General features: G+C 37.2%; 1 protein-coding gene across 20 annotated transcripts in view; it reads right to left on the bottom strand.

Annotated features, from left to right (window-relative positions):
• Window positions 1–21,841, bottom strand: part of SOX6 (SRY-box transcription factor 6) — a 558,867-nt gene that overhangs the window by 369,896 nt on the left and 167,130 nt on the right. For 7 of the 20 annotated variants that reach the window (XM_079789453.1, XM_079789461.1, XM_079789460.1 and 4 more), the window contains exon 1: window positions 8,850–8,924. The exons of the other annotated variants lie outside the window; for them this stretch is intronic. The gene's annotated coding sequence lies outside the window, so the exon portion shown is untranslated. Of the gene's footprint in view, window positions 1–8,849; window positions 8,925–21,841 lie in introns of those variants that run through there. 20 annotated transcript variants of the gene reach the window in all.

Below are 21,841 nucleotides of genomic sequence, written 5' to 3'. Positions count from 1 at the left end.
TATCTTTCATATTTTATACTGTTTCCTTTTCTTGCCTCATTACAATGGTTAGGATGACCAAACAATGTCAAATAAGATGCCCTTTCAGATTAAGAGTTATTTTCTATTCCTACTTTGCTAGTTTTTAATTATGAGTGTTGTCAAATACTTTTTCTAGTCTATTAAAATGATTATATGATATTTCTTATTTATTCTATTCATAGGGTGAGATTTCCCAAATGTTAAGTCAACCTTGCAACCTAGGATAAACCCTACTTGATCATAATATATTATACTTTTTCTATATTGCTGGATTTAATTTGCTGATCTTTATTAAGGATTTCTGTGTCTATGATCATGAGCAATTTTGTTCTAAAATGTTCCTTTATTGTAATGTTTGCTATTAGAGTTACGTTAGTCTCATGCGGTTGAATTATTCATCCTTCCTCTATCTTTTGAAAGAGTTTATGTAAGATTGGTATATTTCTGAAATGTTTGACAGAATTCACCAGTGAAATCATTTAGGCCCACAGTTTGCTTTATAGAAAGTTTTAATTTTTAATTAAAAACTCAATTTCTTTTATAGATAAAGTGCTATTTAGGTTTTCTGTTTCATCTTGTGTCAGTTTTAGTAAGTTGTAATTTATAAGAAATTTATCCAATTCATCTAAGTAGTACAATTTTTTTGGCGTAAAGGTATTCATAATATGCCTTTATTATTTGTTTAATTTCTATAAATTATGTAGTGATAATTCCTCTTTTATTCCTGATATTGGTAAGTTGTGTTCTCTTTTTTCTTGGCCTTTACAAAAAAAAATACTTTTACCTATAAAATTTTCATATTTTCAGCAGTTTATTAGTGTGCTTAGCCATGCTTTTCTTTGCATTTATTCTGTGTGGGTTTCACTGAAGTTATTGAATCTTGAAATTTAATTCTTTCACCAAATTTGGGAAATTTGGGGCATTATTTCTTCAAGTGTTTTTTCTGCCCTACTATTGCTCTCCTTTTTTTCTTAGACTTATATATGTTAGACCAGTGGTCGGCAAACTGCGGTTTGCCACTCTGTTGACTAATGAGTTTGCTGACCACTGACCTAGACTCTCGATTCCAATAATTACAGGCTGTTGTTGATTTTTGTGATTAAGCCCCTATCCAGTGGTCAGCAAACTCATTAGTCAAAAGAGCGGCAAACCGGGGCTCGCGAGCCGCAGTTTGCCGACCACTGTTAACATTATCCCATATACTATATTCATTTTTTCCAATTCTTTTTTCTCTCTCTGTTCTTTAAATTGGATAATTTCTAATTAATGTATTTTCAGTTTCACTGACACTTTCCTCAGTCATCTTTAATCTGCCGATTGGCCCATCCGTTATTTTCTTATTCCACATATTACATTTTCCAGCTTTAAATTCCCATTTGGTTTTTATTGTAAATTTCAATCTATGTTCTGAAATGCCCTATTTTTTCCCACATTTTCCTAATTCTTCATATGTTGAGTAATTTTAGTAATTTTAATGTTTTGGAAACTGAATTCTTTCATATCATGTCACTTTTTGTTCATTTGTTTTAACAGAATTTTTAGTTGCTTAGGCCCAAGCTGCATATTCTTTCTCTCCTGTGGTGGACAGAAGCTCAAATATCTATTTCTTTTAGCCTTACATAGGCTGCTTAAAGCCTATCCTGTGCATGCATGATTTGGGGATCAGTCAGAAATTGGGGCAAAGTTTATACACAGAATTTGGGACTCCCTTTCTGTGGCTCTTTTCTTTCCAGGATTACCTCCTCATGTCCTAGTAGCTGTGGTTGCCCCAAAGTCTATCCTGGTTCTTCAGGCTAGAAAGACTGCTGATTTCCTAATGCAGTTTTATTAGCTTTCCCTGTCTTACATAGACTGGGGCCTGCCCTCATACTGAAATCCTTAAAAATGATTTTCCCACAACTTACCCACATCCCTCCCCCTTCTTCCAAAATTCATCTCCTCTCAATTAGCCTGATTTGGGTTGCTCTCCAAATAGCTCTTCTTCACGATTTGTCCAGAGTTCATAGTTGTTATCACTATTATGTTTTAAATGCATTAATTTACAACAGCCTTTTCCCACTACCAATTATCCTCTGATAATAGAGACTTCTTGTATTGCCTTAATGAAGAATTAAATGATACCATTCTTTTTCATTCTTCCATGGCTTTACACATTCTACACTTTTGCCTACAATGTCCTTAATTCTCATAACCCTGCCAGGTTCCATTTTCTATGCCCATTTTGTATATTTTAGAAGAACACAGTCAAGTTTTGCCATTCCCCAAGTTTTAGATACCTAAAATTTCAACCAAGAATATTTAAATTGGAACTAACTCCAATTTATTGTTATATTGATGCCTATCAATATAACAACAGTATAGATATAGCATAAAGTAACACATAGAAGGAAATATTGTAAAGCTATATAAATTGACAAAGAAGCATAAGTCATAATTTTACTGAAAAAAGTATAAAGAATAAACCAATATCTGTAAAAGGAGTGTTAACCTCACAAAAAATAAAAGCACATATTTTTACATAATTGTGTATATTTGTACATGATTATATAGAAAGAGGTCTGAAAGTGTACAAATTTTCAATGACTAGATTGTAAATAGTAAATAAGCCTGAGAAGAAATATAGTATTTAGGGTGGGGAGAGAAATTAAGGAAAATTTCCTTTGCTTTTTTTTTTTTTTCAATAATTTTTTTTTTTTAATCCTCACCCAAGGATATTTTTTCCATTGATTTTTAGAGAAAGTGGAAGGGCGAGGCAGAGACAGAGAGAAACACTGGTGTAGAGAGACACATGGGTTGGCTGCCTCCCACATGCCCCTAACCAGGGCCGGGAGCCTGCAACCAAGGTACGTGCCCTTGACCCTTCAGTCCGCAGGCCAACACTCTATCCACTAAGCCAAACTGGCTAGGGCTTCAATAATTATTTATTCAAGAAACATTTAATGATTGCCTGCTGCTAGTACATGTCAGGCACTTTTCTACAACAGAAATGTATTTGTGTATTACTTGTATATTATTAAAATATATTTTATTTTTAAATGAAATTATTAATTCATTAAGGAGAAACTAAAATGACAGAAAAGGTGCTTTAAAATGTGATTCCCTTATCTTGTACCAGAAGCTCGGGAGCTTTCTAAAGGCAAGTAAATGAATTTAGTGTTATTTTTAAATCTGTTCTATCCAACTCATATTAAATTCTTATTGTTTAGATCTGGACCCACTGGAGAAACAAACAACTTCTCTTCTTTGCCCTTTTAATACAATTCCATTCTCTCAAAGTAATTCTTCTGAGGTTTGGAAATAGATGGTGAAGTCTAAAGTTCCTACTTGGGGCAATTTCAGGCATCAAATGGCTGCTTATGGATAAAAATATGTCGATCTTTTTATTCCCATGTTAAAGTATGGATGGGAAATCCAGAAAGCAAGCCTGGCCTTCGTGAAGTTTGTCCTTGGCTTCACATCATAAAGGAATGCATCATTGTCCTTTATGTTGACACACCTACTGGTCTTAGCCATCTGACACATAGAGGACATCTTCCTACAAACTTTAATATGGAAATAACTTGGTGTAAACTCAACATTTTAATCTTCGTTCCCAATTCCTTCCAGTAACAAGGCCTTCACTACCTCAGCAAGGAAGTTCATTTCCTTTTCAGACAGCTGTAACTGGACAAAGTGTTTCTCCTGCTGCTCCTGTGACCGGCTCCCTGTGACTCTCACCTGCTAACTTGGTTTGGCCCTCCACAGGGAACACGCTTTCCCTGTGGCAGCCCGTTAGCCATCTCAGGACAAAGTGGCAGCTATCAGACTCTCTTAAGACTTCTTCTGAGTAAACATGCTTGGTTCTTTTTTAACCTGAGGGAAGCTTCTGCCAGCTGGCCCGGAAAGAATGAGAAATTTAATTTCTCTGCAACCAGGCTATTTGTCCAATTGAAAAATACAAGATTTGGCTTTTACCTCAATGCAGCAAACAGCTTCTTAGCTAATCATTACAAAGACCTCCTGGCATTTGCCTTCAAAGAAATATCCCTCCACTTGCCTGCACGCGTGTGTGTATGCAACAGACCTATTTACTTTCACATTTTCTTTCAAAGTCTTTTAAATGAGCACCAGACGTATGTATCCTTGGTGACTTGGGTTTAGACCCAAGGGGCTTGCACCCTCGCTTCATCACATGGTTTTATTTGAGCTACAGTTCAGTTACTCCAAATTATGGTATTTCATTCTTAAAAGTTCACATTTATTTCTCCTTATTTTTGGACTCCTAAGATATTAGGCCTAGTAAACTTTATCCAATAAATCTTAAATTAGAATAGGCTTAGCAATGTGTTTGTTAATTATATGCACTTAACCATCTCAGTTCCATTTGTTGGAGATGGTTAACTACTTGCATCTTTAGGAAATTAGAAAAAAAAATGTTTAAGTCTGGAAAACCTATAGAGGACATTCACCTAATTCATCCTGGTCCTTAAAAGAACCTAATTATACCCTCAAATCTAAACCTTTCTGGATGGGTAAAGGTGGAGTGAATATGAGTCTTGCCTAGGAAATTATACCTAGAAATTTTTTTAAGTGTTAGTCCCAGCTTCTGCCTTATTTCTGTCCCAGTTTTCCTAGTTATAAAACAAAGGTAATAAGATCCCTATTTTAAATATCTCACAGTGTTACTATAAAAATTGTATAAGGTAACATATGAAAAAGTTCACTTAAAAGTATAAAGTGCAATAAAAATACCAGGTATAATATCTATATATATAAAGGCCTAAGTGACCGTCGCAACCGAAACAACCGAACAGACAACCAAACAGGCTGTGTGGGGCAACCAGGCCGGCAGGGGGGTTAGTGAGGGCCAACCAAATGACTGAGCAGCAGGCTGCGTGGGGTGACCAGGCCTGCAGGGGGGTTAGTGAGGGACGACCAAACGATTGTGCAGCAGGCTGCATGGGGCAACCAGGCTGGCAGGGGGGCAGTTAGGGGTGACCAGGCCAGCGAGGGGGGGGGGCAGTGAGGGGCAACCAGGCTGACAGAGAGGGGCAGTGAGGGGTGACCGGGATGGCCGGGGGGGGGGGGGGGAGAGTTAGGGGCGACCAGGCCAGTGGAGGTGGGGGGGCAGTTGGGGGCAACCAGGCCATTGTGGGGGGCAGTTAGGGGTGATCAAGCCAGCAGGCAGGTGAGCAGTTAAGAGCCAGTGGTCCCAGATTGTGAGAAGGATGTCCGGGATTGGAGAGGGTGCAGGCTGGGCTGAGGGGAGCCCCCCCCCCCATGCACAAATTTCGTGCTCCGGGCCTCTAGTCTATATATATATATATATATATATATATATATATATATATATATATATATATACAAAAGCCTAAGCAACCATTATGACCACCGAACAACCAGAATGACCGGAATGACCAGGCAACCAGTTGCTATGACGCACACTGACCACCAGGGGGGCAGACGCTCAATGCAGGAGCTGCCCCCTGGTGGTCAGTGTGATCCCACAGCCAACCTCCCATGGCCCCTACCCCCCCAGGCCAGCAGGCCCCAATGGGCCCCAATCAGGACTGGGCAAGATGCCCTGATCAGCCCCAATCGCTGGCCAGGCCAAGGGACCCCACCCATGCACAAATTCATGCACTGGGCCTCTAGTTATAAATAATAATGGCACCTTCTATGACCACAAATGAGACACTCTACAAACCCTCTCCTTTTATTTAACACTAAGACATTTTAATTAAATTCTCTCTTTTTTTTTATCTTCTTTTCTCACACCACCAACCAAAAAAAGAGTTTTTTCAGCATAATCATGTAACCTTGGACTTTAATTACAAATACCAGCAGAGATTTACACAGAGTAAACATAAGTATATTCTGACATTTTGAACACCCCAGCCTTCCTCTCAGACTGACTTTATTTTCTTTTTCCTTTGTTTATTACCTTTTCCATATTTTCTTGAAAAAAAATCAAACTGCCTAACAATATAACAAATGTCACCAATATGAATATTTTAGTTATAGTTACCCACCTTGAAACTCTTACTAAGTAGCCTCATGGTTTTCCTATGCAAAAGTACCAGATACATTTTTTTCAGCTGTGTGTCTGTCCTAAATTGTTCCAGATTTTCAGGGCTCGTTACAGTGTTTCCACATTAAGATTATAGCCACTAGGGCTGCTCTGCAAGTTCAATTGGAAAGCTCTGCTCTTACATCAGGAATGCAGATTCCTCAAAATGACAATACGAAACTGAAAGACTGCACTGAAAAACAGGAAACAGCTATGGAGAAAAGCTGTCACACGCTCTACAGCTAGATGATAAGAAACAAAACCGTCCCAACCTCCTCCCTCCCCCCCAGTTTTGCATAATTTTACCTAAACAGTATATACAAACTAACCCACAGACTATTTTTATGCAGTTTTCTTTCTCTCAATATCCCTTTTCTTCCTCTTTCTCGTCCACTGCATTCCTCTGCCTGATAACAACAACAAATATTTATTGAATGCCTGTAAGTACAAGACCATGTGTCCTAAATGCTAGGGAAAACATGTGGAAAAAAAACTGGGCCAGTCCAAGTGAAGGACAGACATTAAACAAAAATCACACTAATAAACGTAATTTTTCATTGCAATATGAGCTATGAAATAAATTAATGTGTGGGAAGCAAGGCCTTTGCACACAGGTAAGATTCGAATTAAAAGGAACAGGGAAGGCTTCTCTGAAGAAATGACATTTAGATGGGGACCTGGAGGATAAGCAGGGATTATTCTGAAGAAGAATGGGGAGAAGTGTATTCCAGTTAAGAAGACAGCACTATTGTGAAGACCTTACAGCAGGAAAGAAGCTTGGGCTGTGTAGACTAGTAGAGCAGCTGAATCTGAAGAAATCATTGGGAGAAAGACAAGAGTTGGCAATGCAGGAGCCATACTGTGCAGGGCCAGGGCTTTGCAGATTATGTTAAGGATTTTTCTTTTAATTAAAATGTAATAGGAAGCCAAGAAAAGGACTTTCTTCAATCTCTCCCTCTCTCTCTCTCTCTCTCTCTCTCTCTCTCTCTCTCTCTCTCTATATATATATATATATATATATATATATATATATGGTAAGTGGATTTTTTTTCCTCCTATAATGAGCATGGAATTAAGTTTAAATATAAAGAACAGCATGGGAATGATAAACACCAAATTCAAAAGAATAGTTACCTCTGGCACAAAGAGGGAGGTATAAAATTGGTAAAGGGTTCTCCGAAGGCTTCAACTGTATTGCTTATGTTTTATTTCTTATAAAAACATAGGTATTTAAACCTATTCTTTATACATTTTATATAACAAAAATTTTCATAATAAATTTTGAAAGAATTAATGAATGTTAAGAATTCACCAGTTCATTTCCTTCTCTTCTGCTTTACCAGGTTCGTATTAAATCTCTTAATTTTGAGAAAGACAAGCACACGAAATTTAGGGATCTCCCCTCTTATATACTTTGTTTCCTGAAACTTTATTTTCTAGACTTTTTTGCATCAGATATTAGAGACTCTTTAATTAGCTTATCTTTAGTTTTACCATTCACTATAATCTTTGTAGCTTTCCAACAACCACAGAGTTAATGTAAGGATTAAATGAGATAAAGCATTTAACATAACATTTAGTACACAAGAGCTCAATAAATTTTAACTATTGTTTTTTATTATTTCATTTATTATATTCTATATTCCCGGTCCTAAATATGAACCAGAACACTAGAACTAACAAAACTGAGTGTATATGGCCAAATGGTGCTCTGATATTTTGAAAGCATATATACTCCGTATATTCAAAAGCACACATTCACAAACACATACACACATATAACATATATTTCTAATACTGAATTTTTTAAAAACACACTTTTTCTGTGCTCATCTAAACAATAAATAACAAAATGTTAATTTGAGGCCTTGTTAATGCCACTAAAGAAATACTTTTAAAGAAAGGGTTAAAATCCATCCTTTGATGGTATATGATTACAATTTAAGATAAGTATAATAAGTTTACTAAGTTCTCCTAAGTCCAATGCTGCACTGAAGTGATTTATGATTGCATAAAGCTATATTGCAATATATGCTAAACTGTGTTTAAAAGCTCATTTTTGCAATATCAAGTAATTTGTACAAAACCTCAACCTTATAGAATTGACATCAAAATTTTTCTACAACAGAAAGAGCAGTCTTTGATGTAAGAATATTATTAAAATCATATCTTTTCACTTAATTTTCTTTGTACAAATAGCACAGATCCTCTCATTTCTCCTTCCTTCCAATTCACAAATACAATAAAAAGCTGGCTTTAGAAAAGTCCTTAAATTAAACATCATGATGAAATGAGCACTAAAACCCTGAAAATAGAACTTAAGACAGTTTTTGTAACCTAGAAGTCTGAAAAATATCTCACTGAATCTTCCTGTGAACATTATATTTTAAATTATATTTTCATACCGAAAAACCCAGAACTTACTCTTGTGAAAAAAACAACTTTGTCACTCAATATTCTTCAGTTTGAGGTTTGGCCTTAGATTGTTTTAGTAATCATTCCTCCATGCCCACTTCCTTGTTCTTAATCACAAATCTAATCGTGTATTTTTATAAATATTCAAAATTAAATATGTTTATCTGCTTATGTAAATACTTTTCAGTTAACTTTTACCGATAGTCTATGTAGGGATCTCATTAACAAACACATTTGGAACTTTTTTAGATTTGTTCCGGCAGCTTGTAAATTCATATTATATTTAACTGTTTAAATAGATCAAAATTCTACACATTTTAAAAAGTAGATATAAAAGAATACTTCCAAGTTTTGTTTTACTTACCAAGCTCTGCCATTCCACCTCACTGCCTGAACAATATTATCAGCTCTTCGGATACTCATTCTTGCTAAGTAAAAGGATATTTCTTCTCTAGCTGGATTAATAATCAACTTTCTAGATAGTTCATTTGTAATTCTCTTCTGGTTAACCCTTAGCATTACAGCAGTCTGCCCAACTCATGCTAATCAATTTATGAAGCAGAAAGAAAAAGATGAAGTTCAATTACCTAGATTAAAAAATGTTAAATAAAAATGAGGGGCAGTTTAGATTAGGCACAGAAGAACAATTAGCCTTACTTTTTTGCACTGATAGGTATAAATCTTTATGTTAGATATTACAAAAACACTCAGGTCATGAACACAATGAACAAGAGACATAATAGGCTTCTAACACACCAGTCTAGTGCATTATATCTTCCATGTTTCCTGCTTTCTTACATTCAGTTAAATACCAATCAGCTCTGGGCATAACAGATATATTTTTCTCTTAGTAGAAAGGTCTGACTTTCAACCTCTAAATGCCTCCTCTCTCAATGCTTGTAATCACTTGGTCCCTTATCATATAATAAGTGCCATCTCAGTCTTTATGGAAAATTTATCCAGTGTGATCTGTAAACACTTGCAAGAGAATAATCTGGGGCAGTTGTTAAAGCTATAGACACCTGGGTCCTACTTTAAAAATCTGAAGCACCCCAGGGGATTCTTATGCACATTAAAAGTTCGAGAGCCACTGCTCTAGGACCATCTCTGACCGTATCTAAGAGACTCCAACACAGAATGAAATTTGGACACAGAATGAGATTAATTACTTTTACTGCTAGTTTGACTTTGGCTTTTTGCTTTGATTATAATAACTAGGATTCTACCTTATTTTCCAGTATCTGAGGGCACTAGTCCATCCAAGACCATGACCCTCCCATGGTCTTGGTAACCTTCCACTTGCAGACTACTCAGAAACCGGAATCTGTCCTTTAACTCCACTTAGTGTCTATGGCCTTATTGTGGCCTAGCTGCCTAAACACCTGACTTTTCTTGATTTGTGTGCTTTATGAAAACACTTTAATCTCCTGTTCTATGCCTCTCTTATACAGACATGGACTATACTTATTGGTGTTCATTGTCCAGTCTTTTAGCTAATGCATTTTGTCTGCTTTATTAACTGTCTCCCAAGGCTGCTCCCATTTCCATGGGCCCCTCCAGTCTGCTCTGTACCTGTTATCATGAACAGAACTTGCTTAGTCACATCTAGAGATGTGAAAGAAACAACTAGCCAAAGGCTGAGAAAACAGACATGGCAGCCCGTGGTTTCAAAAATTGCTACAGAAGCCAAAGAAAATGACTGGGAAAAGAAGAATCATGGAAAGCTAAAAAAAAAAAAAAAAAAAAAAAAAAGTCCTTGAGAACGGGAATAGGAGATGGGGTAAAATTAAATAAAAACATGTTTTAATTCTAATAACTTGTTTTTATTTTTATAGAATAATATATTTTAAAAGGTTAACAAAACAATGATTATTTTACCTGGAGAGAAGATTAAAGTGATTAAAATAAAAATAGTTTACTGGACTAGTAGAATTCAGAAGACTTGGATTTATCCTGGCCACTCTACCACTTCTATGATCTAGATTAAGTCTCTTAACTTCCATGCGCCTTAGTCCCTAAATGGGTATAATAAATCATGCCCTGTGTGCCTAAGATTATTTTGATAATTAAACCAGATCATCTTTATTAAAGAGCTTTGAAACTATAAATACTATATAAATATGAGGTTACTATATAAATTCTATATAGCTATATAAATTGCTATTATATAAAGATACTAACACATCCACAAAGGACAAAAAGTGGCAATTTTATTTTTTTAATTTAAGTATAGTTGGTATACAATATTATATTAATTATATTAGTTTCAGCTATACAATATAGTGATTCAACACCTTTATACCTTATAATGTGATCATACCACTAATTCTTGTAATCATCCGTCACCGTGCAAACTTATTGCAATATTATTAACTATATCCCCCTTCAGCTTTTTTATCCTTCTAACCACCTCCCCTCTGGCAACTGTCCCTTTGGTCTCTATTTCTATGAGTCTATTTTTGTTTTGTTATATTGGTTGGTTGGTTTTGTTTTTTCAGATTCCACATATAAATGAATCTATGTAGTATTTGTCTGTCTGACTTATTTCACTTACCATCATACTCTAGGTCCATCCATGTTGGAAAGATTTCATTCTTTTTTATTGCTACACTAGTGGCCCAGTGCACAAATTCGTGCACATTGAAAGGAAATTAATTAGAAGAAATATTTTAATATCACTATTCGCCCTTTCTCTATAATAGAAGTGTCAACCAAAGTCATGATCAACAGTAACAGATCGAAACACGCGTACCATTGGCGCCAGCGAGAGCTTTATATGTATCGCGCATGAGTGAGCCAATTTAGTCTTTTATAGATATAGATAAACTTGCTTAATTAGACCTGCTTTCTGATGTACCTAAACTTTTCCCAGCCCAGTGAAGCACCCCAACTTCTCTTTCAGGTAATTGTCAGCAACACAGCAGTAAATATCAGCACGAAGCAGATTATTATTCTAGATCACACAGGGAGAACAAAAGGTAAAATATTTAACTGCAGCAGTGTTTGACTATATTTTGCGCAGTGAAAAAAACCTGAAGTCATTTTCAAGGTCCACCATTTCTTCTTTTCAGTCGGGTCAAGTTTCTAAGCTTTCTAAATCTCCATTTTTTGGCTAATGAAAAGAAAATAGAATTCCACTGAGTCTGCTATCTACCTACTCCAGGACTTCTGTGAGGATCAAATGAGATGAGGCATGGGAAAATGCTTCACAGACATTTGGTTACAGTGTAAAATGTTTGCACCTGGCTATAAAGCAAGTCATGTTCCTGGGCTGAAGAAACTCCAAGGAGGCTAGTTGCTAGGGAGAGGAAGCCGGTCGTTGCTACATGACATCATTACACGGTGCCCACAGCAACGGTTGCTGGGCTGGGCTGGGGTGTAGGCTACATTTTGCGCCATGGGGTCTTGACAGTGTTGGCTGCGATTTGATGGGCTGTCGCTCTGGGCTGGAGGCAGGGCCTATGTCCCACTTGGGGAAAGCCGAGTATTGCTTTGTTGGAGCCAGGTCCCTGGTGCCACTTCTCTGTAAATGGCCAGTGCAGGTCACTGCAGCTTCTGCATTGAGCGTCTGCCCCCTGGTGGTCAGTGCATGTCATAGCGACTGGTTGGACAGTCAGACACTTAGCATATTAGCCTTTTATATATATAGATAATATTCCTGTGTGTGTGTGTGTGTGTGTGTGTGTGTGTGTGTGTGTGTGTTTCTTTTTCATCTAGTCACCTATTGATGGACACCTAGGTTGCTTCTATATCTTGGCTATTGTAAATAATGCTACAATGAACACAGGGGTGCATATATCTTTTCAAATTAGTTTTCATTTTCTTCAAATAAATATCAGAAATAGAATTGCTGGGTCATATGGTAGAACTATTTTTAAAGGAAAGTGCAAACCATATAGGGTAAATACGTAATCAGGAATTTGTGAAATATATTTCCTAAGAAAATATCAAGAATAGGACCAATATCAGTTAGGGGCAGAATAAAGTAAAATCATCCCAAAATATAGATAAATAATCAAGTCAACCTGAATTTTCCCAGGTCAAACACAAACCTTAAGAGTCTTACCAGAAGAGCTTTTAGGTGAGAAAAGGGATCATCTGGAGTGACTGGTGACATTTCTCATCCAGAAGCATCTCATTAAAGCTAAAATCAGAGTAATTTCCAATAGCAAAAGTTTGGGACATTTGTTGCAAGAAATTTAGACTGTATCCAACATGGCCTAAGAGTCAGTCAAGTGCTATGACTTAATTTAACTGGATTAATGTATACATATTAACATTGAGAAAGCAGTAGTCCTTAGCCAGTGTACAAATGGGCTGATGAGAGTTTCCCATGAAAAGAAAAAAAAAGGATGATTATTGACTTAAAAAATACATGCTCCCATCTTTTTAAGTTTCAATAAATATTGTTGAAAACCTACTATATTTGGGGCATTGTTAAGACACTGAGGAATATAAGTGACAACAAATGTAAAAATCTCTGCTATCTGAGCTTATTTTCTAGGAAATATGAGAAAAAGGTGACCAACGAGAATATGTTTGTATATTTTCAGAAAACAACTCCGAGACCATGTGGATTCCAGCAACAGAGAGGAATCGACAGGACTACTCCAGCCATCAAGACAGAAGAGAAGCAGTCCAGAGATGGAAGATGCTGACGTCGCCTTGCCATACTAGCAGTTAACAGCTGTGCGTCACTACAGGTTGCTCAGGACCAAACCAGAGAGGGTCAGACCAGCATTACCACCATTTGTCCACCATCCAGAACTGTAATGTCATGGCTGACATGTACACATAAGGAACTGTGTGACATTGAAATTGGGTCTCAAAAGAACTGTTGGCCCAGAAAGAAACTCACTACAGACTGATTCATTTGCCTGTCACCATAACCATTATTGCTTGTCTCATTTTCGGTTCTTATAAGTATTTCTAATAGCACATGATCTCACTCATCTAGGGGAAATAATGAACAACATAGACTGATGAACAAGAACAGACCCAGAAACAAGGAGGCATGGATCAGACTGTTGGGCCTCAGAGGGAGCGTAGGGGAGGGTGGGGGTAAAGGGGAGAGATCAACCAAAGGACTTGTGTGCAAGCATATGAGCCTAACCAGCGGTTAAGGACAACAGGGGGGTGGGGGCATGTGTGGGGAGGGATGTGGGCTGGGAATTAGGGGATGAGGACAAATATGTGATACCTTAATCAATAAAGAAATTTTTAAAAAAAAGAAGAAAAAAAAAGAAAAGAAAAAGGTGACCAATAAATTTAATAGATATACAAATCAGTATGTTAAGATTTAATAAAAGCTGTGGAAACAAATAGAATAATATTAGGGAGATCAGGAATGTTTGGAGTGTTGCAATTTTAAAATAGGGTGGTCAAGGTAGACCTCGCTGAGAAGATGACATCTAAGCAAAGACTTGAAGAAGGTGATAGTATGTCTGTCTATGGCTACACCTCATTAAGCAACAGGAATTTTTCAGCTCTATTATAATCTTACTAGAGGCCCGGTGCATGAAATTCGTGCACGGGGGGGGGGGGAGGGGGGTGTCCCTCAGCCCAGCCTGTACTCTCTCCAATCTGGGACCCCTCAAGGGATGTCTGACTGCCTGTTTAGGCCCGATCCCAGTGGGGCCAAAACTTTATGTGGTGCATGACTGTAATCATTCCCTCTCTCAAAATAAAATCAAAGTTTTTTAAAAACTCGTGTTTTTCCCCTAGCTGGTTTGGCTCAGTGGATAGAGTGTCACCCGATGGATCAAAGGGTCCCAGGTTCAATTCCGGTTGAGGGCATGTACCTTGATCGCTGGTTCCTCCTCGGCCTAGGCCCTAGTTGGGGCTCATGGAGGAGGCAACTAATTGATGTGTTTCTCTCACATGGATGTTTCTCTCTGTCTTTCCCTCTCTCTTCCACTCTCTCTAAAAATCAATGGAAAAATATCCGCTGGCAAGGATTAACAAAACAAACAAACAAAAAATAATGTTTTCACAAGACTCTAAACATGGGAAAATCCAATAAAATGATTTCTTAAATATATGTGTGTGTGTGTGTGTGTGTGTGTGTGTGTGTGTGTGTGTGTGTAAATATATAAAGTATGATCCAATTTTTCTTTTTCTTTTTTTCTTTTTTTCTCATTTGTCAACAACTATTTTTCATGTAGCTGCTATGAGCCACATACTGTTCTGAGCACCGGAGAGAGGGCAGTAAACAGGCTAGACATGTTCTTTCTTATACATGCATAGATTAAAGACTGAAATAAAATATATCAAAATGTTACTAGGGAGTACATTTTTTATTATGAATTAAGAAGCTGACATGATGGATTATTTTACTTTCTCCTCTATGCTTAAATAAAGTCCGAAATGTCTAAATATGTTATAATGATTCCAAAATAAACTATGCCATTTATATTGAATTAATTATTATAGCTCATATGGATATATTTTTGATAAAGCACAAATTTATACTCATAATATTTTATGAAATGTATATTGCCTTTTTCAATCATATACTGATTGTTATTACCTACAACATTTAATAAAGTTGAATAACACCAGGTCCCTTTCTACAGATGTAAAAACTAAGAAACAGATAATTAATTTGCCACACTGGAAAGAAAAAGTGTTTAAATCCTGAATAACAATAATGTATATGAAAGCATCTTATACAGTGCCTGGATCAAGATTGCAGATTCTGAATGTCATGTACCTTAGGGGTACATCTCTCCCCACTTATGCTGGGATTTTTGTCAGGGGGAAAAAAAAAAAAAAAAAACAGACAAAGACCTGGGATTAAAAGAGAATTTCAAAATCCCCCATCCCCCTGGACCAAATCCAGCTTCAATTACACAAGGGTTGTTTGGAGACAATAGAGAGGAAGAAATATGAGGGTTCCTTTGATCACCAAAAGATGATCTTTTTGCTTTAAAAGAGAGTGTTCCTGTACTCTGTCTGGTTGTAAACACATACACAAACACACACCCCACAACCAGCTGTTTTAATATTGATATGGGAGGGAAATAGAAGTCACTTATTTTGTTGAAATAAAAGTATTTCAAACCCAGAAAGGGTGATTTGGTTGTGAGGGTTTTTAAGAAATAGCACCGGATCCAATCCTTTTCTATCACCTCCTCTGTAATACAAAACCCCCCAATAGCTCTTAAAATTGTGGCATTTTCTTATGTACAGAGAAAAAAAAAATTTGTGTTGCTATTGCAGCAACATCTAGACAGTTTCCTGTAAACTTTCTCTGATGGAAGTCATGAATTTATGATAAAACCCTGTAGAGTGGTGAAACAAATTTCTTTCATATTTATCATTCATTTTACTCACTGTGCATTTGAAGGAAAACCTTTTAAGAACACCAATAATGTGAGAAAGCTACAACAACTAAATTTATTGTTAAGTATCACATCATTGGTCCTCCAGGGAGTTCAGGAAGAAAGCTTAAATCACATTTCCTAACACATTGGAGAGCTTCCCAGAGATGTGATGGCCCACAGAGGCAAACCATCCAAAGCACACTGGAATCTCAGAAACGGTGACAAAGAAAAATCACTTTGCTTAATAAAAGCAAATTAAAGTTACCCTTTTATTTTTTCTAACAAAGTAAAAACTCTCTCTTACCCCATTTTTCTCCTTTTCTTCCCCCTCCCCCTCCTGCTTCACCTGACTAAACTGTAGGTATTTGTTCCATCACCTGACTTAGGGGCTGGCTAGAAATATTAGAGAAAAAACAATCTACCATTGTTACATGAGACAACAACCTTTCATGTCCTTGAAGCTCACCATGACCTTTCATCTTTCCTATCCCCAATGGTCTCTCCTAACAACTAAAACTACACTCAGTTGGGCTGAATTCCAGATTGTCATAAAAAGAACCCTGTCCTTTCAAAACAAAACCAATTTTTACACCAAGGTGGGGGAGAAACACAAGTCCATTGTTCCCTCACAGATGGAAGTTGGAGTTACTAAGGCAACTGCTCTAATCCTCCTTTTTACCACCTTTTTCACATCACTGGCCTATCAAGTATGCTACCTTTTAACTCATAAGCTCAAAAGCTGGTAGTCTAACTGGCTGCCCTAATTAGCTACGATTTTCACACTACAGACAACATGATGAGCTAATAGAAATTTGCAAAATAATGACGTACCTCCAGCAAATATTCCTCCTCCTGAGGCCCAGTCTTAGAATAACAATAATGAGACCATTATTAGAGAAGGGCATTAAAATGCTGCACTGCTGCTAAACAGAGAACTTGATTGTTCTGGTCTTGTCCATTGAATCAACAACCTATTGTTGTGGACTTGAAAAATAAAGGACTGGAGAATGGGTGCCATGATGATTGGTCTGTGCGGCCATACCGGCACTCTGCAGAATTGTTTTCTTTTGAAACTCTTGATGGACTAGTAGTTTTGTTTAAAAGTAACATAAAAGGCGATTGTCTGGATAAAAAGTCCTATTTATTGAAATCCTTAGAAGCAGTTGCATGGATTTGTTCGTGACCCCGGAGATAAATACATAGTGACCATAATAACACCATTTGTAGAGAGCCCTGTTACCACTGCCTACAGTAACATAAGAGACAGTCTTTTCTAGCTACTGTAGGAAGGAAGGAAGTACTTCTGAGCAGAAAGCAAGAATGATAAAAGGTCAAATACTGGATATAGCTCATTAATCTCTGAAAGGGAGACTTTTAAAAATAATGCTAATTTAAGAATTCTGCACAATTGCTACAGATTCAAGCACATTGTAAAAAGACTCACGGCTCTTCTTATTTTCTCACTTTAGAGTTTCTTTCCTTTGGTTTAAAAAAAAAAAGAGGATTAAAAGAAAATGATTATTAAATAACTGAAGCAAGATGTCTCAGGATAACCTAGAGAACAAGAAACTCAAAGGTTTTCAGATAATTATTCTTATGGTCATCCCCAGTCTATAACAAGAATAATAAAATACTGAAGTTAAAGGTTAACTAGTGTAGGATTCTTAGCAGTAGAAAAGCACTGTTTACACACTGTAAAAGTGTCTTCTCTATGGAGCCACAGTACATGTTTTCTGTAGTCAGATCAGCATTTTAGTGTTGAATGGTGGTGGTTGGGAGTGTACTTTTCTTTTAGCAAGTATTTTGGGCGGGGATCTGTTTATTTTTTATCAAGTGAAATCTGCATTATATAAAAATGTATTAAATTGTAAATAAGACCTCTTGCTTCATTCAATCTGTGCTTTGCTTCATTTATCTTCATCTTGTTAGGCTAAATTAATTAACAGCCTCACTGTTGCACACTTTCTCTTTTCATTACATCAAATAAGGGCCTGTATATGGAGAAAGCCCTCACCACGGGAATTCTGCAACTCTACTGCTACGAAGAGTTTCTGTGTGTCAGCGTAGCAATATTAACTGGGTACATTCATTTTAAAAGCACTTATTAAATATGCTTTTCATTGTTAAAAACCAATTACCTAAATTCTTTACATATTATCAACAGAAAACCATTTTTAAAAAAAACTAAACTAGAAGCTGCAATAGACGTTTAAAAGAACAAAAAAAAAAAAATCAACTGTATGTCCACAACCAGGCTTTACTATCACTGTCACCCAAAATAAGAAGGAACACATGCAAATTTGGCAGGTATGTTTTCACAGGACACAACACAAGACAGCATAAAAGCTTTAAAAGACACACCCCAAACTGTTCCGCTCCCTGCTTTGGAATGTCTAGCATGTGATAAATGGGATGATTAGAATTTCATTGGTAAAGCCCATTATTTTAAATCTTTAAGAGTGAAATGTGTTAAACTCTTTTGTAAGTTTTCTTTCAACCTGGAACACTGTGGCATCTGGAACTATGCAAATGAACAAAACAGTAAAGCCCTTTTTAAGTCTTTCCCTGATCAACCAGTGCTTCTTTCTCCAATCACAGCTTTGTGCGCGATATCTTTCTGCTAGCATTTCTTATTTAATTAAAACAGACACTGACAGAAGGACATGGATTAGTACTGTAATGATGCATTTACTTAGATTAATCGGAGGCTCCTTTTAGAGTAATGGCTTAAACAAAGAACAAAAGGAAATTGTTATGAAACAGCCTTTTATCCCAGGCAAAGGTCACATTATGAGGTTTTTAATTTTGTCAGCTTCTGTTATACTCTGCCTTGCTAGTGGAACATGAGAAGTGCTTTTACCCCCAATAAAGCCAGTTATTATAAAAACAGCCATTAAAGCTGCAAATTAAAATGTCTGATTTTAAAACCGGTTACTTAGCTTTCAGAATCCTCTAATTAGCATGTTGTGCATTGTTGTGAGGAAAAGAAGACTAAAATGCTAATGACCTACCGCCAGGTGACCACACTGCTGTGCAAAATAATAAGGACCTTTCCAAGTAATCTGATGAATTAACCGAGTACAGGTCCCCCAACCAGCACCCCTTCTCAGAGCACAGCCCCAGATGAATAACTGCTAAGCTGTGTTCGATCTAGGGGGCTCTGATTCTCAGCCTGCTACTTCTTATATATTTACTAAAAAGCCGACTTCTTTCTACCACAAAAGAAAGTGAATGAAAATAGCAATGCTATAGAGAGAGTCTGAAAGTAGAAAAGACAACACTCATTTGATTTCAAAGCACAGAGAAAGAATTCAAGAATCATACCCCTAAACAAAACTACCTCTTGGCCTCTTTTCACTCAACCTTTTATTAATAAGTTGGACTTGCAGAGTATAAACAGGGTTAAGATGTGAAAGCTCGGTCTTTGCTCACAACATTCATTTTTACACCTCATTGTCTTTCAAAGGAACAAAATGAATCCAGTTTCCCTTTTGCCAGCCTCGTTTTTCCCATTTTACTGACTCCACTCACCTCCACCCCTCCCTCGTCAAAATTTGCTCTTGACAAAGGATATATTGGCATTTGTGTTTATTACCATATGAATTTAACTCAACTACTTGCATTTTCTGCCTTATCTTTCTTTATGGACTGAACTATTGTGTGCCTAGTAATGCTAACAGGCATTAGTGGAATATATAGACTAAGTGGAAGTATCGCCAGAGTTTCTGAAATCAACCCCCACACACACACACACAAAAAAAAAAATACATGCTCCATTTAAATCAAGTCTCACGCAAGTATCACTGAGTGGCTGGCTCAAGGATTTTCTTGATATCAATGCAAAACATATATTGTCAGTAGCACAGCAAAAAATCACTCAGGACCCTCTGTGACATGTGCCTAGTTGAATTTTTTCCCTAAGGAGTTATTAGAGGCTGTTTCCATTATCTATGGATATAAGAACGCTGCAGGTTCCACCACCCCAAAACTCAGTGGCTTAAAACAATAAGCATTTATTTGCAGGTCAGCTGGGCATTTCTTCTGGTTTTAGCTGAGCCCACCAATATGTCTGTGGTTGGCTGGCCAATTTGGGTTGATCTAGAGTGGCCCTGGCTAGGACGACTGGAGTAATTCAGCTCTGCTCCATAAGGCTCATCCTCCATCAGACTAGCCCAGGCTTGTTCTCATGGTGACAGAAAAGGGCAAGAGTGTGAACAGAAATGCTCACGTGCTTCTACAAGCCTCCTCGTGTGTCAGTCACATTTGCTAACATCCCATTGACCAAAGCCAGTTAAGTGATGGATCTGAGTCAAGGAGTGAGACAAAAAAGTTTCACTTGGTTCAGGTTGTGGACACAAGAAAGGATCAAGAATTGGGACCTCTAAAGCGATCAATCTGAGCAAAGAAGGCAAAGTCAGCCCTAACTGGTTGGCTCGGTGAATAGAGCGTCGGCCTGTGGATTCAAGGGTCCCAGGTTCGATTCTGGTCAAGGGCATGTACCTTGGTTGCGGGCACATCCCCAGTAGGGGGTGTGCAGGAGGCAAGCTGATTGATGTTTCTCTCTCATTGATGTTTCTAACTCTCTCTCCCTCTCCCTTCCTCTCTATAAAAAAATCAATAAAATATGTTAAAAAAAAAAAAAAAAAAGAAGAAGACAAAGTCATTTTGATGATTTCCAAAGCTCTTCAGAGGAAGTTTCTGTTTTATTTCATTTTAACTAATGTAGTCTAGATAGCTACTCAAAATTGATATTTTTTCTCTAAGTGACAAGAACTCTTTAAAAAACAATTAACAACCCCATCCAACCTTATATCCATTGATTTCCAATTTAAAAACTGTAACTCTAAAGAAAATTCTAAAATATGATCTATACAAGTTCACCATTTATTTTTGTCTACTGACTAGTTGTGAATCAGTGATTCCTTGGTAAAAGATGTCAAAACTACAAACTGTTGTGTCTCAAAAGCCTCACCTTCCACCCAGAGAAGCAACTAAATTTGAGGAAATAACTGATGGATGTTAGATCCACAATTTTCTTTTTCAGTGTGTCTCAGATTGTTGACAGTTCCATTCTACAGAATACCAGCAAACAGTAAATCATAGTCTTTCACCAGAAAGAATAAAGCCACAATAGCAATGTTCAAACAAATTTTTTTAATCTGGGTCCTTATCACTCATATCCCAATTGTTCTAATATCTCTGACTATGAAAAAAGAAAACAAAAAATACCATTGAACTCACCATGGCCGGGTGACTAAGTTGGTTGGAATGTCATCCCATACACCAAACGATTGTGGGTTCAGTTCCTAGGTTAAGGGTTTGATCCCCAGTTGCGGTGCATACGGGAGGCATTCTCTCTCTCTTCCCACCCCTTCTCTAAAATCAATAAACATATTCTTGGGTGAGGATGTAAAAAAATACCTTTGGTTTCACAGGACTGGCTATATGAGGGTGCCCTGGAATAAGATGACAAAGAAGCTAATTTTAAACTCTACAAATTCTATTTATCACTGTATGAAGCAGAAGATCACAGAGGAAAGTATTCATGGTGGCTGCAAGACTTTCCCAGAGTTAATCTGGCAAAGTCCTACACATAGTTTTGGGGAGATACCTAGAGCCAGTTACCAGTCTTTCCACACAGATGCACTCATCCAACAGGAGTAGGAGTGATTACTGGGCAGAATTCCTGAACTCTGTTGCAAGGGAAATACTATCCTATATAGCACCACTCAACAATGATCCCTATGAGAAATAAAAACAACCAGGGAAGTGGGTCTCCAAAAGGAGTCTTCAGCCCTCCTTCACTGGAGCCAGCGCTGACCATGAGGGCTGCCAGAGCTGGCACTTACACCCAAAGAACAAGGAAGAGAGGCCAGCAAAGCTCAATCTTGCATCCAAAGATATCAAAAGGAAAACTGAATAACATGCAGAAAACTAGCTTAAGAATTATCCAATTAATGGATAACAGAAAAAAAATTGCATAAAATGCTTTTTAAGTTCCTTTTACTTTTCCACATTTCTTTACACCTTA

The sequence above is a fragment of the Cnephaeus nilssonii genome, assembly GCF_951640355.1.
Source record: "Cnephaeus nilssonii genome assembly, chromosome: 13".
Classification (NCBI taxonomy): domain Eukaryota; kingdom Metazoa; phylum Chordata; class Mammalia; order Chiroptera; family Vespertilionidae; genus Cnephaeus; species Cnephaeus nilssonii.
Note: the sequence above shows the minus strand (reverse complement) of the source record. Positions and strands in the feature narration are given on the sequence as shown.